The sequence below is a fragment of the Brachycentrus maculatus genome, unplaced genomic scaffold, assembly GCF_059751285.1.
Source record: "Brachycentrus maculatus isolate JH-2025_06_01 unplaced genomic scaffold, ASM5975128v1 h1tg001039l, whole genome shotgun sequence".
NCBI lineage: Eukaryota > Metazoa > Arthropoda > Insecta > Trichoptera > Brachycentridae > Brachycentrus > Brachycentrus maculatus.
The window spans coordinates 1-15,636 of record NW_028281750.1 but is presented as its reverse complement, the minus strand read 5'-3'; the positions used below and the strand labels follow the sequence as shown (position 1 = coordinate 15,636).

The 15,636-nt window shown below is 38.2% G+C and overlaps 1 pseudogene; it reads left to right on the top strand.

Annotated features, from left to right (window-relative positions):
• The first annotated feature begins 10,495 nt into the window (after nt 1-10,495).
• Nucleotides 10,496-14,389, top strand: LOC148299631 (small ribosomal subunit protein uS4 pseudogene; annotated as a pseudogene).
• Nucleotides 14,390-15,636: the final 1,247 nt, after the last annotated feature.

Sequence of the window (15,636 nt, the reverse complement as noted above, 5' to 3'; positions counted from 1 at the left end):
ATAAATCCGGTAGCAGAGGAAATTTATGAAAGCTACAGCTCATAAGAAGAAGATAAAAATAGATTGGAAGAAGAGAAAAGGAAAAGAGAAGATTTCTGGAAGTCGAGAAACCAAGTTCAGCCAGGTTTCGTTAACGACGAAGCCAATTTACTGTAGCTCGCATATGAGTTGGCGGCTAAAACCAACAAGAGAATGCTCGTACTCCGCAGAAAGGTACTCCACTCCATATCATAGAATGCCAAAAGGCTGGAATAGCTCGAAAATATGCGCATGGTGCAGCAGCCCTATCTCATGTCAGCCAACATACACTACCGTGGCTCTATTAATTAATACCCTATCATGACAATCGACGAGAGAGGCCGCAGTTATGCACATCCCAATACTTCCCTAAGAGTTTCTGAGTCCAAGCTCGATCACTTCATCCAGAAGAACATATCAGAGGAAGGAACAGCTAACTATTTGAATGAAGTAGTCAAATTTGAAAATTTCGCATACCAGCATCGGAAAAAAAGAAGGCAAAATTTAGAGTGATAATTATTCATAAATATCGTCCAAGACCTTTTATTTTTGATTATGAAAAAAGCAAATAGTAAAGTTTATTAAGATCAACTTGGCATATATAAGAAGTGTGATTCAATTAGATTTTCGAGAACTCGTTCCTTTAAGGTAGTGGGTTTTCTACTTAAAGGCTGAAATTTAGTCTGTTCGATGTATTTTTTGCGCGAGTCAATTGTCTTTTGATTTATCTTTTGCAGATCTGAAAACATAACTTATTGCTAAATTTAATTTCTGTACTCTCATACCACTATCTAAAGATCACTTTGATCGACTATTCGAATAAGTTGTGAGCAGAGCGCTTATTTCAAAGTCTACTTTATGCTTATTTTGAGGGCTTCCTAGATTTAAACAAGATTGAATTTCTGAATTTATACTGCAGTTTTTTGGACATGCTTGCAAATTATATGTCAGACTTTGTTTGGTTTTTATGAATCTTCGGTTGCTGGCTCATAACTTTTAACATCCTTCCCAATGATTTATCCTTCTTGTAATTTAAATCAAAAGCAATATTCCAATATTCCATTCATTCTATTGATCACCTTAATTTATTATCACTTTTTTTGTAAATTTGTATGATGAACTGGGAAAGTGGCGCAATTAATAAATAAATAAGTCAAGTATAATAATTAAAGGCTATCTACAGCAGTTACCACATTATCACATTATTACATTATATCCTTGAATGATAAATGTATGCATAGCGCGCACATAGATTGACAAGGTAAATATGAATCTTATACGATTCCGATACCTATATCAGCATAAAAAGTATAATAGTTCTTATAGATATTTTGATTGCGCATTATTGACATATAATTTAGATTTAGGAATGCTCAAGAGGTCCCAGAAGCTAAATGTAACTACAGATAACAGCACGGCCAAGAGCAAATTCTCTCGACAGCCAGAGCCCGCCAATCGGGCAGTTAGCACAATAAAGGGCACTCTTCATAACAATCTGTATTATCTTCCTAATATAGCACAAATATCAGCTTCAATATTTCGGGTGGCTTCCAAAAACTAACTCGAATCTTTTCAAGTCAGAGCTCAACTCAGTACAGCATCGTGTATGTGCTTGGCAAAAAATTCCCAGCGGAGGAAGCAGCTTCGCAGTAAATCAAAAAGGCTATTTGGTTCTCATACCGTGAAATTCAAAATGTCCGTGGAGTCGAGTCTGATACAGGATGGGGCTGCTTGATACGGGTGGGGCAGATGTGCATGGCTGCAACTCTTAAAAAATACTTCACCCTCAAAAAAACGATCCTGGAGGCCGAACTGGATCAAACAATTATTGCATGTACTTTATTGATGATACTCAGCCTTTTTGGATCAAATAGATAGTAAAAAGAGCATGAAATACTCACTCACAAAGATAGTGGAGAAAGCATACGACTAATACAAGCTCGATTATGGCAACTGGTTTACTTCGAGCCAAATTTGCTCAGTCTTAGCTATGCTACACAAGAAGTAGCCGATGAAGGGGGCATAAGACCTATAAGTCGCTTATTTCTGCAACCCCATAATCTACCTCGATTCGATTTTCTAGAAACTCAATCTTCCAATGTGCACTTGCCAAAAGAAAAGGATTCAATGCTTTAACTGCACCCAGAAAGGCACGTCTCATATTAAGCAGACCGGCCAAGTTTAATCCTTTTATACCAGGGAAAGAATTGCAGATAATAGCTCTTTGTACTGCAATGAAAAATATGTGCCCATCAAGACTCAAAGCGAGTACTCGTCATACCTATGGAAAAAATAAAAGCATTTGCTAATCTTTGTGAATGCTCGACTGGGGTTGAAATCTGTAGGAGACCGCGAATACGCTCAGTTCTTAAGGCTCCTCAATTTGGAATGCAGTATGGGAGTTATTGGCGGGGTTCCGAGGAAAGGCCTTTATATCATAGGCTCAAACGGGAAGGAACTGTATTATCTTGATCCTCATTATGTACAGAAGCCTGTTAATTTTGGAAATTACGGTGCGATGGCAAAGACTTTTCATTGTCCAGACCTGCGCATCGCCAAACAAAATGATATCGACCCCTCGATGGCATTTGCATTTTATATAGAAAGTTTGGCACAGCTCGATAATCTCTACAGCGAGCTATAAAAAATCAAAGATGAGTATTAGAATAACATTCTGGCGGTTGAATGGTATGATTAATTTCGAGAGGAAGACTCTAATTCACGAAGATAAATAGAAGACGATCTGTAGTCTGTTTACAGCTGTGATAACTAAAATTCCTTCTTGTAGTGAACACAGTGACTGCATTGATTGCTGTATTAAACATATTTAATGGAGTCCGTCAGATCATATTATATTATATTATCTAAAGTTTATCTTTTTCATGACGAAGCGTCATTTATTTTTTATATTGATTACAGTATTATCTGTTTGTTTTGGTTGAATGAAACGCCTCTAGATACTCAATTCACTCATTTCTTCAGTTGAGAAGAAGCCTAACACTTCCTAAGCCAAAATAAAAGTCTATTTGGAAGGATCAATAGGATATATCACAATGAACAGCCCCAAAGACCTAAACTGTCTCAGCCAGATCATGCTAGGCTAGCTTTGCATCGCGCTCAACCAGTTAAAAAATAACCCTGAAGTTAATGTAATAGTGATCAAAAGTGAACTCAGCAACATTTTTTGTGCCGGGGCTGATATCAAGTAATTTGCTAAGTCTGATTTCAACTATGAAAAAGGTGTTCGATATGAAAATCTTCATACCATTATGTAAGCAATGAGCTCAATTCGCAAGCCTGTCATCGCTGCTGTGAATGGTAAAGCTTTAGGAGGGGGTTTTTAGTTGGCGTTAATGTGTGATATTATTTTGGCAACATAAAAAGCATATTTTGCCTTACCTGAAATAAATCTGGGCCTTATGCCTGGACTAGGAGGCACTCAAAAATTCACCAGAATCGTTGGAGAGAAAAAGGCCATGAGGCATATCTTCACAGGCGAAGGATTCAACCATTAATAAGCATATCGGATGAACATTGTAGAAAAAGCCTCTTCTTTAAATTTAAACGCCGAAGTATAACTCTTATAATTTAGGTCAAAGAAATAGCCGACAAAATTGCTTCGAAAGCGCTCACAGCTGTCATTATCGCAAAGAGGACCATAAAGCAAGCCTCGAACATGACAATGGGGCAGGGACTCTAATATGAAAGAGATGTGTTTTATTCGATGCTCAACACTAAAGCAGCCCGATAAGGAGTGCAGGCATTTGCTGAAAAGAGAAAGGCAAATTTCAAAGGTCTGTGATTAGTTAGAGCTTAGCGAAATAATTTATACGATTTGAAGTTGTTAATTATTCTAAACATAAACAATAACAGAAATTGAATCGATAGATGCCTGAAAAAGGATCACCGAAAGGTCCTCTCAATAAATTAGGCAAACTAAAAACGCCTATGACTTAAAAGTCCCTGCATTCGAGTCATTTTATTAATTACATTAAAGAAGTAACTTCCTTCGAGTTGCCTCAAACTTGCTCACATCATTTGGGCGATTATATCAGTCACGTCTGTGTTGATTGCAATTACAAGTGCATCTGCTCAGTTTGTTTAAAGGAAGGTCTCCACCAATAGCACACTGTAACAAATATAGAGAAAGGTAGCAAAGTCGCAGATCGAATCCTAAACTAGCATATCATCCGCCTGAGATCAAAGTCAGACTTATTAGGCTTGTTGAAATAGAATATTGCAATTCGGAAAAATGAACTCTACGTTGAGTTCAAAGATTATTACGAAATTCTGTCGAACAACTTCGAAATACTGGCGAACGACCTCCTGGTTCAAAAGCAAAGTCTGATCTGTAAGCTGAAGAAGTACTATGACAAGCAGTCGAACATCATTAGCGCCACTCTCGAATAAGTCCAGAAATAATCTGAAATTTCGATGAAATTGATTGACCATATCAGCGAAAACATATAAATGCTCGAGCCAGCTTCTCTCTGTTTGTTCTTTTCCGGCTGCAAGAATGCTGTCGAAGAAGCTTTAGATGAAAACCGCATTGTCTATGAATCTTTCAAATAGAGGGTATCGAATATAAAATGGGTTATGAATTGCAGCATATTTGACAATATCAGAGAGTGCATTAGTTCACTAAATTTAAGATAGCACCGCCTTTCAATCTAGTTGTCAGATTTAATTTAGTCGAATCGAAGAATTCGCAATAAGTCGTAGCGAAAGAACTCACACAATGAAAAATCGAGTGGGCAAACTATAACTGGGTCGCCACTCCCAAAAACTACGGCTCCAATACAAATCTCAGTCTTTTCAAAAAAGAGAAAGGCCAAAACAAGCTGCAGAAGCACTCTCAATTATCAAAGCTACTTTCAATGCCTCTCTCTCAAAAATCATTCTTAACGTCTGACTTTTTCCCTTTGAATCGGACTCAACACAACTCCCGTTAATAAAAATTATTCAAAAAATATTGTTGAAAGCTGCGACAGAAATGAGGTTTGTCATTAATTTTTGATATTATTAAAAATAAATTGATGAACAGAAACAAAATATGAGGGGATTGATTGGTCGAAGAATGAAGCTAAGGTTCGACAAACTTAGATTTTTTCATTTGTAGATTTTAGTGGCCCTGACTCATTTTGTAAATTTTAATTTATATAATCAAATTTGCGTAAGTTTATTAAAGAGGAATATATTGATAATGCGCGGTCATATATCTGCCCATATTTTATAGATTGTGCTTAACGATGAAACCAGCATGAAAAAGGCAAATATAGAGTTATTCTGATGCTATTGTTGGTGTGAGTCGATGTGAGATATTATCATGAGCCGATATATTAGTTTAAATAAATATGGGTTGCAAATGCCAGAAGGCATAAAACAGCGGGGGGAAACCATTTAAGTTTCGCACATTTCAAAGCAATTTATCCGCAAGTCCAGTTATCCGTGACGGTTTAGTGTTCGTGCGGCTTTTAAACAAAAATCTTATATCTACTATATGGGCAGTAAAAATCAACAAATATGAAACGTTACATGCATTGAAAATAACCAGCAAGGTCCAAGTATCCAAACTCAATTGCATCTCCATGCCGATGAACGAACTAGCAATTCTCAGCAGGATCCACTCGCCATTTATTTGCAATTTCACCTCCTCCTTCCAAGATGCCGAACACCTCTATATCCTAATTGAACACATGCCATATGGCAGCCTTCGCCAGTACCTCAATTCTCGATCAACCCTCGACGAAAAGGAAGCCAGTAACTATCTAATTTATCATAGAATTTTTAGCCATCTGCATTATTCACTCTTTGGAGTACCTGGCCTCCGAGCAGATAGTCCATCTGGACATCAAGCCTTAGAATATACTGATTGACAATCTCGGCTATTTTAGGCTGTGTGATTTCAATGTTAGCCATTGCTTGAAGTCAAAGGGTTGCGTGCTTGGATCTCCAGGGACTTTCGGCTATCAAGCGCCCGAAATATTAGAGAGAACCTCGGGATTTGAATTTGCGGCTGATTACTATAGTCTTGGGGTTGTTCTTTACGAGGCTTTGAGTGGAAAAAACCCGAGGAAAGGCCAAAAATGTGCAGAAACCGTCCGTAAAAATTTAGTTTTGAATAATATCTCCAAGACAGGTATTTAATTCGTGATCAGTCTTTTGGAGACAAGGCCTTAAAAAAGATTAGGGTATGCAACAATAGATTAAATCTGGCAGCATTAATGGCTAGCTCACGATGCAATCAACAAACAATGGTACAAGAATAAATAAATCGAGAGCCCATTAAATATGGAATACGCCAGACTCTTTTAGCAGCAACAATAGCTGAGGAATGGGGCGAGCACAGATAACTGGGAATAGCAGTCAGATTACTCAGATAAGATGGTTAGCGATCTCATGGTTCACAGTTCTAAATTCCAAAAGAAATTTAGGAAATTTGAGCAGTTGGAGAGAAGGCAAACTCTGTGAAACCCTACTTTTTTATAAGATTATTTGTATCAGATAATTCCATTTATCTTTCTGATTCTTATGCCTATTTCTTATATTATTGATGGATTGACCTGTACAGTCTACAAATGCAGGAATTCTAAGAAGGCTAATAATTTAATAAAAAAGTTTCTTCTAAGCTCTTTGATTTTTATAATTTAGCCAAATCAAAATCTACAAATTCGAATGTTCGTATAATTCTATCTCGTTGAGAATCTTCATCTTGTTTCATATTCCTCACCCTTCTGAGAGGAAAATAGTAATTATCCTCTTTGATTATAAAATAAACAATATGCGTTTAAGTTGTTTCAAGCATTCATAAAACGCATCAGTTAAGTGGCTATAAAATTCCACGCAATTTTTAAAAAAACTATACATATTAAAGAAATGGGAAAGACTACTTATACCCTAAGTGCTCTGAAGAACAAGCGCAACGAGAGGACATTTCCAACTGTCTTTAGCAAAATTGATGCGAAAGGTAAATGCTTTTCGACTTCCAAAATGATATAGAGAAAGTTAAATCGGACTTATAGAATTGTGAAGAATGGCCAAAACTAGCTCAAAAGGATCATGAGGCAAAAGCAAAAGTAAGAACTTAAGAAGAGGCTGAGGAGCGCATTGAACATCCAATCATAAAAGGAAGTGATATGTTCGGCGATGAACATTCCATCAATATAAAATATGATTTCGATGACTGAGCTCAAGTCACTTGGAGTTGGGTCGGAGTCGCTTCTGGAAAGCAACATTTCCTTTGTGGATAGCTGCTAGTTCCTCCTATTTTAGAATGACCCTGAGCTCATGCTGACTTATTTAGTGTTAATTGAAAAAATATTAAATAATATCGGATTTGCATTGCCCTCGAAGCAAAACTAAAAAGTCATCAAAGGAGTTTGGAATCTCATGATTAAGTACTGGTTTGATTTCCCTGCAGAAGAGGGAAGTTTGTATCAATATGGGAACATTGGGGACAGAATTTAATGGGGTTTATTCGAGTTGCTGAATTTCGACCTCAAAGCCACAAAAAAATAGAAACTATTCATGGAAAATAAGATTTCCTCACTCAATAACCTGCAATAATGATCATATACTGCTCTACAATTTTAGCATTCATTCATTCATTTATTTATTTATTAATATCCGCTTCTTCTTTCATTTTGAGGTATGTTCGCATTCTGTTAGATTCGCGCTTTTATATTTGATCAAAATCATGTCTAAAAGATAAAGGCCTCTTAGCCTGGCTAAATAGCAGGAAAAAGAGCGATAGTAAAATTCAACCTTACCTAAAAAAGAAGCTAAAAGTTCACTAAATGAGCAGAAAGAGCCAAAACAATAGGAACTCCAATCAAAGAATCAAGGCCTTTTGCAGACACTAAAATCTAAGGTGACCAATTTTACTAGGTATGACGCCAGTAAGGAGAAGTAGCTTCCTAGATAATTTTTTCGGCAGGAAGTAGTTGAATTGTCGAAGGCTCTGCTCGGAAAAGTTTTCATCAGGAAAACCCCTTAGGGAATAATCAAGGCCGTGATTGTCGAAACTGAGGCGTATAAAGCTCCTGAAGATAAAGGTTGTCACGCCTACAATAGTACATGAGAATATAGTTTAGATAATAAGACTGAAAAGACTAAATACTTCTGGCTTGACGGAGGGCAACTTTACATTTACACAATCTACATGGTGACCAACATTTGCTTAAACGTGGTGGCAGGGTTTGAGGGAGAGCCGGAAGCTGTGCTTATTCGAGCAGTCCAGCCAATTGAAGGAATTGATATCATCAAAAAATATAGAAACGTGAAAAGCCCGAAGATATAGGATCTTACGAACGGCCCTGGGAAAGTGGGCCAAGCACTCTTAGTCAACAAAGAAGAAATGAATGGGTCGAGTTTGTTGACTGGAGATTTCAAAATAGTAGATGCTGGGCTGGACGGGTTTTCCATGGGGGTCAGCAGGAGAGTGAACATCGATTATGCAGGCTAATGGATCTATAAGCCATGGAGATTCTATGTCGAAAATAATACATTCGTCTCCAAGGTGGTCTTCAAGGAGCCCCAGCCCAAGAAGTCAAAGTAAAAGAAGTAAAATAAAAAATGATAGTTTGAAGTGAAAGATATAAATATGTGTTCTACTCAGAAGAGCAGTTTCCTCATGCTTAGCTTTTATTTTGTTTGGCTCTCTGGGGACGCCTCGGAGCCTCGAACACGACTACTCTTGAACGCTCTGACGCTTTAGGGTAGTAGTGCCAGAACTCCCAGTTATTTAAGTTTGCGCTGTTGATGTAGTAGTTTCCAATTCCGACATATTTTTTGGGGTATATTTTGTGGGCAACGAGCAAATAGTAAAATTGTAGCCTGCAATACCCTTCATACATATACTGCTCCTGACCAGACAGGACTTCATTGGCCTCGAGTTCATACATCGGATGCTTAATGTAGCTAAGATATAATTAATTTTCAAGCATGACGCGAGAATTCCCTGAAGGTGATGATGGCATCATCGAGATAGGCGCATAGACTTTTGTGAGCATTTGGGTAAATGCGATGAGAAAGTGCTATTGCTATGAATTCGTTAATTTGTGTGCGAAGTTCGAAGAGTTAAGCCGATAGGTCAGGATTAAGTATCCTCGAAGTTCAGGGTTTACTGATTTGGGGAGTGCTTGGTTGGTCATCTTCAGGAATTTACGATACATTCTTTCGATATTTGTTAATTAACACCCAAATTCATATTAACATTACTGGCTGAATACTATAAATGTATGCTGATATAACCCTGGGATATTCTATTGGATATCCGTCTATTCAGCAGCCTTGTATTCATGTCGAATCGATTTATGCGTATTCCAATGTGTATTCCAATGTGTATTCCAATGTGTATTCCATTATTTTAAACCATTTTAAACACAGTTGATTATATATATGTGTATTCCATATTTAATTCAGCAAAGGCCTCATAATTATTTTAAACACAGAATAATGGTCGAATCTCCTGAACCCCGAGCAGATAAATCCAAGCAGAAAGATAAGGCAATCGAAAACCTGTCTAAAGTTTTGAAAGTGGAGCGAAAAAAGCAAGACAAGCTTCGAGATGTATTTATCGAATCACAAAGATCATAGTTTTTACACTAGTTCATGTTTTATTCGTGCTAATTTGCCTGCCTGTTCCTTTACTTGTAGGCAAATACGTTCATTAAATCATACAGAAGCCCAGCAATTGTTTGTACTATTCAATCGACATCGCCAATAAGTTCCATTCACGCTGCAACTTCTGTGAGCCAGGTTACACTCGCATCGATGAAAATGGCCTCCTAAAATGCAAGTATTAGCCAGTAGCGATGCTGTGAACCTACTTTTTTAGGAATAAAAAATAAGTTGATCGCGCTTCGATATTGTTCTATTTCATCAGTAACAACCTTAATTGAATATGCAAATAAGCTAACCTCTATAATCACATGGTACTATAATCAAAGCCATTGGTCCTTTTAAAGAGGGTATGCAAATAATCAATTGATAATCGAGTATATTTCGGCCTTGTAAATGCTGAGTACATTAGTGTTTTCTCCTTCTTGCGATCCTGACCACTGGATAGCATCGTTAATTTTGGGAATGTAGACTGAACTTGGCGCATTTATTCGCGAACAGACCCCAATGTGCAGGATCATCGGTTGGTTGGTGCTGTCTAGAACGGTTATCACACTGCTTTGAATCTTCAATATTACGCCATAACTGGATGTCAGACCTTTCATGGTGGAACAGCTAAAGCGGAATGGCCTTGGAACCCCGTATTTCAAAATCCAGCCGCTTGAGTAAATATTTATTTGCTGTGAGTACAATGTTTCAGATTTCAAGCGGCGAATGTCCGCTTCGGAGATTTTTATGTTTTCGGCCTGTGGAACAGAATAGGATGGGGCAATCGATACTGATGATGAAAAAGATGATGAAAAGGATGATGCAGAAACAAACGACGATGATGAGGTTGAGGAAATAGATTGCGTATATGTCTTTGTCGTTCGCGAAACTGAAGAAGTTTGGGAGGCCGATGCAGCAGGCGAAGGGTACGACGATGAAGTATGTATAGGTGAGGAATAAGAAGCAGAGCTATATGTCGAAATCGATGGAGAAGTATTTTCGACTTTTGAAGAATTTAAGGGAGTAGAAGGAGGACATTTGACAATTTAATTGGTAATCTTTTGAAGTTCATTATCGATTGCTATAATCTTCCCTTGTTTTTGCTCCATTTATTTTCGATTTATGGTTTTCGAGAGTGAGCCTATTTTATTATTGAGCTCGGCAACTTTATTTTAATTATTGCTAACTTATTACTTGTTTTTTTCATAGTTGGCTCTGACTTTTTTGAGCTATGGATCAATTTTTAAGACTTGCTGTCGTTTCATAGTAGACAGCTCTGAGTATTATCTGTACTTATCCTCGAAGATTCGAATTTGAGTAGAGTTCGACTGCTGCCCATTTTCAGTATCCGCTATTATTTTCTGGTTGGCTTCAATTCTTTTCTGGATGTAGTCTCTTTCAATTGTGAACTTCTTGATTTCATCATTTAATCTCCGCACTTCTCCTGCGTCCAAGTCGACCGAAGCTTTTAAGTTTGTTAGCTCTTCTTTAGATACTCCAGCATACTGAAGCAGTGATTTAACTCTATCCTGATAGATGGAGGCTACACTTTAAAAGTATTATAATTCTGAGTATCTCAAGTTTCTTTCATTTTGGAGACTCTGGAGATGGTTTTAAAGCTCTTTTTTGCTGCCTGTTAGTGCTAATAGCTTTTCAAGGCCATTTTTTAACAGCTTCATGGACTCCAGCTATTGCTAACTCTGAGAGATCAGCCTTTCTTCGGCAGTGACTTCGGCTTTCATTGCCAGCACTAAGCTTTCGGCTGTTTTATAGACCTATTTTAAATAGCTAAGCCTTGTCGAACAGGGTTATTTAACTTAAATAATATCCTGAAACAACATGAGGATTTGAGGAACATCGCCGCTTATGACCGTCGAGGAAATTCGAGGCAGTGTTGGTTGAGAAGATATGATGCTATTTGCTTGGAGATAGCTCTAGCCGAAGCTGTTTTTAGAGGAACTCACTGTTTTCAGGTTTTGAGTAGGAAGAGGCGAAAAGGTAGAAGAACTTTTGAAGTTAATAGTATTTAAATTAGATGATTTCTAAAAAGCATTTCGGTTGGATATAGTTTTAATTGTTAACTTCAGCTATCCTCCTTCAAAGTCTATGACGATATCTTTGAGGGTTGAATCGCCCGTTGGCTATGAGATATTGGCCTGAATGGCGAAGCTTCTTACTTTTGTCGTATCTTCAATTGGGATCACAATATCCTATCCTCGGATCGCCCAGCCCGTGGGGACAAATATGTATTGGATGGAGCATGAGCCGATTCGGGATTCACATATAAATGAAGCAGTCCAAGCTTTTTATGTCTTTTGAAGATGCACCTGGTCATCCCTTAGAAGAAGCGATGTGAGCTCGGTGGGCTGAGTGTGGCTTTTCGTGAGCAAAAGAGCCGTTATAACCAAAAAGAGCAGGTTTTTCATAATATTTGTATAGCTCGCAGCCTTCAGCATAATTTGCTACCTAAAATAAACCTTTCCGATAAACTTTTAATAAATCAATTTTGTTCCGCCCCTCAAAATTATTCTAGTATGCTCAGGACTAAAAGCTGCTTTATTTAGGAATAGCCATTTATATATAAATTCCGTGCCATTTTTCCCCATTTCCATCCAAGAAACTTTTTGCTTCCAAAAATGTTATAACCCATTTTCCATAAAATCGCATAAATTAAATACTCAGCCAGCCTGAACTGAGATTCCTCAATCGAACAACTAACATTTGCTCACTGATCAAATTTCGCAGATCGAGCATATTTCGCCAGAGGAGAAAACACTGGGTTGTGGAGGTGTTAATAAAGGATATAATTTATTTTCCGATTAAATAATCTAAGCCGATATGGATTATGAGGACTGTCTTACTCAGGGCTTCTTATTTTCGCCATGAATCCTTGAGGATCGCTTATTACTTTTGTTTATTCTTTTCGTTTTTTTGCTCCTCTCCGCCCCCCTGCTTTGATTGGCCCCATTTTCAGAATGATTTTCATCGTGTTCTTCATTCAATCCGGCTTGTTCTGATTCCTCCTTGCTTCGTTTCGGGAGCAGGGATTCATAGGAAAAGCCCAAAGATAAGCATAGCCGCCGATATTCTTTTATTTGAGGCATTACTTTTTTGTATGGCTTTGCTGCTCGATATGGCTGTTGCGGGTGGTTATTATGGATAGCCAAGTTTCCATCTTAGCAATTGCTAGGGTTCACGTCTTCGATACTCATCCGATGCCTTTATTCAAAACAACCTTCAGTTACAAAATATGAAACTTGAGTTCGGTCACAAAATATTAGAGTATTATCTGAAAATATGAATAAATCAAGGCTAATGACTTTAAAATGGTCTATTCGCATAATTATATGGATCACAATAAAGGCAGCCAAGGCTATTTAAGTACGACATCTTATAGTAATATCATAGCATCATATAACCATAGCATCATAACATTAATAAATACATACACACATATATGTACATATTAACTTTATTCATTCATACTGTAGTTCATAGAATTCTGCATATATCCATAAATTACTGAAATATCAATTTCAAAATGCTCTACAATAATCAGCATCCTCAAATATAATAATTCCGACAAGGTCGATATATTATGGAATCAGAGTTAAGATATAATTTAGTGATCATTTCGATGATCCATCAACTCCATCAATCGCACTATGAAATTAGTATCGATATTATGTGTATTCGATTTGCAATTCCTACATTAATATTATATTATACTATGTTGTTTATGTTGTTTATAATTGAAATAGAGTAAGTATTGAAGTTTAGGCATCAAGGGGAAGCCATTGACGGACAGAACATGAGTTCGGGGTGTGACTTTAAAATAGACTTTTATTTCATGTCGCTCGGGATGGTGATGGCAGTCACTTCCCTAAGCTGAGAATGAGTGTATTCAAGATAGATGCAGCATGCCCCCTGCAAGATATTCGGAGATGTTTGTTGGGAATTCGGACTGGCCCTCGGATCTTTGCGTTGGAGTTCTTGGCATTGTCTACGAATGGATTGGTAGCAAATTGTATGTCTGTGAGCTTATTCCTTGTGAATGGATTCTAGGCCCCTTGATTTCTAGCTTTTAGATGCCTTATTTTTTCGACTTTCTCATGCATGCATTATAAATTAAATATTTAATCGAATATTCATTTTTCATAAATATATGGGCAAAAATTACCGCAACTGTACCATCCTCATTTATCATAGATTCATCCACCTTCAACACCCCCCGAAGGCCCTATGAAAAGGAACGAATTGACAGCGAACTCCAACTCGTTGGCAAGTACGGACTCAAGAATAAGAAAGAAGTGTGGAGAGTCCATCTTACCCTCTCCAAATTCAGAAAGGCAGCCAGGGAACTCCTCACTCTCGAAGAGAAAGACTCTAGAAGATTGTTCGAAGGCTCAGCCCTCCTCAGAAGAATGCACCGATATGGCCTCCTCACCAACGAAGAACTCAAACTCGATTATGTCTTGGGTTTGACAACCAGCAAGCTCTTGGACAGAAGACTCCAAACTAGAATCTCCCAAGACGCCTTCCACTCCAAATCAATCCATCAGGCCAGAGCCATCATTAAGCAAAGGCACATTAAGGTCGGAAAGAGCTTGGTGAATGCTTCATCATTCATGGTTCGAACTGAATCCGAGAAGAAAATCAACTTGGCCCCATTGTCTCCCTTCGAAACAAACAAGCCCAGCAGGACATCCAGGAAGAAAAACAAAGGAAAGAACAAAGCAGCAGAAGTTGCAGAATGAATAAATGATCTACATATTAGCAATATCATTTTCATTTGATCCAGCAGCGCCTTCACTCAATTCCATACTGAATTTTATCAAGAAGATTGCATGAACTTTGGACATTTGGGTTAAGCAATGGCATGATAATGGGAAGTTGCATTATTATATTTATTTATAGATCGAGAAGGATGAGCGAACAAGTTGGAGGACTGCTTGAGACCAAAGCTAGTTACGATTGGAATCGCAAGTCGAATACCCAATACCGGGCGCATTCGATCGACTCAGCCAAATTCTCATCCTGGCAAAATAACAACATGTATAAGTCATCATATGCCCATTTTCATAGCAAAGTAAACTTCTATCATCAACTAGGACTCAGTCGAACCCAAAAATAGAGCCATGCCTGGATACGGCGGGTTCATCCCATACGTCAAGGCAGAAAGCATTTATGCGAAGGGGTTCACTTCGATCAGCAAGGACAGTTTTTCCAATCAAAAACTCGCCAAAAATGTGTTCGGGTTGGCCACAAGCGGCTTTAATGTCAGCAAAGAGGTGTTCCTCGACACTTCGAAGCTGGCCTCGTCCAGCAAATACGGAAAAACGGAACTGCAGAAGGCTCATCCGGGCTGGAGAGGCACTTCTTGGCTATCCTCGACTCACGACAATTTCAGGAACCCCAACGACCAGCCCAACCCTACCTTCAGGGAAACCGATAAGTTCAGCCAGACTCAGAAGCCAGCTACGAAGAGCAGTGGCTTTGCGACCAACCATTCCTACTTGGATGGCCAAGGATGGAACCCCGACCGAGTCCTGAAGGGAGACAACAACAGAACAGAGTATAGAGATCGTTTCAATGCCAACCTCGACTACCACCGCAACACCAACTTTGCAAAGACCCGGAAGTTACTGGGCAAGGAATCAAACTATAAGTTCAACTGATCGGATTCATATTGGAATCTTATAGATAATAAGCATAAAGCTATCACTCATTAGATTTATAGATATCAGACCATATAAATTTGCAGATGCTGACACTTGAGGTAGATGCCCAACAATTGACTAGTGTTCGATATCAATTAGATTTTTCTTATTACATATCGTATATATTTTTGCTATTGTATTGATTCATATGGAAGGTCTTGGCCATAAAATATACGAATAATGCAAGTTGGGGTTGGGGTTGGGGTTGGGGTTGGGGTTGGGGTTGGGGTTGGGGTTGGGGTTGGGTTGGGGTTGGGGTTGGGGATGGGGTTGGGAGTTGGGGTTGGGA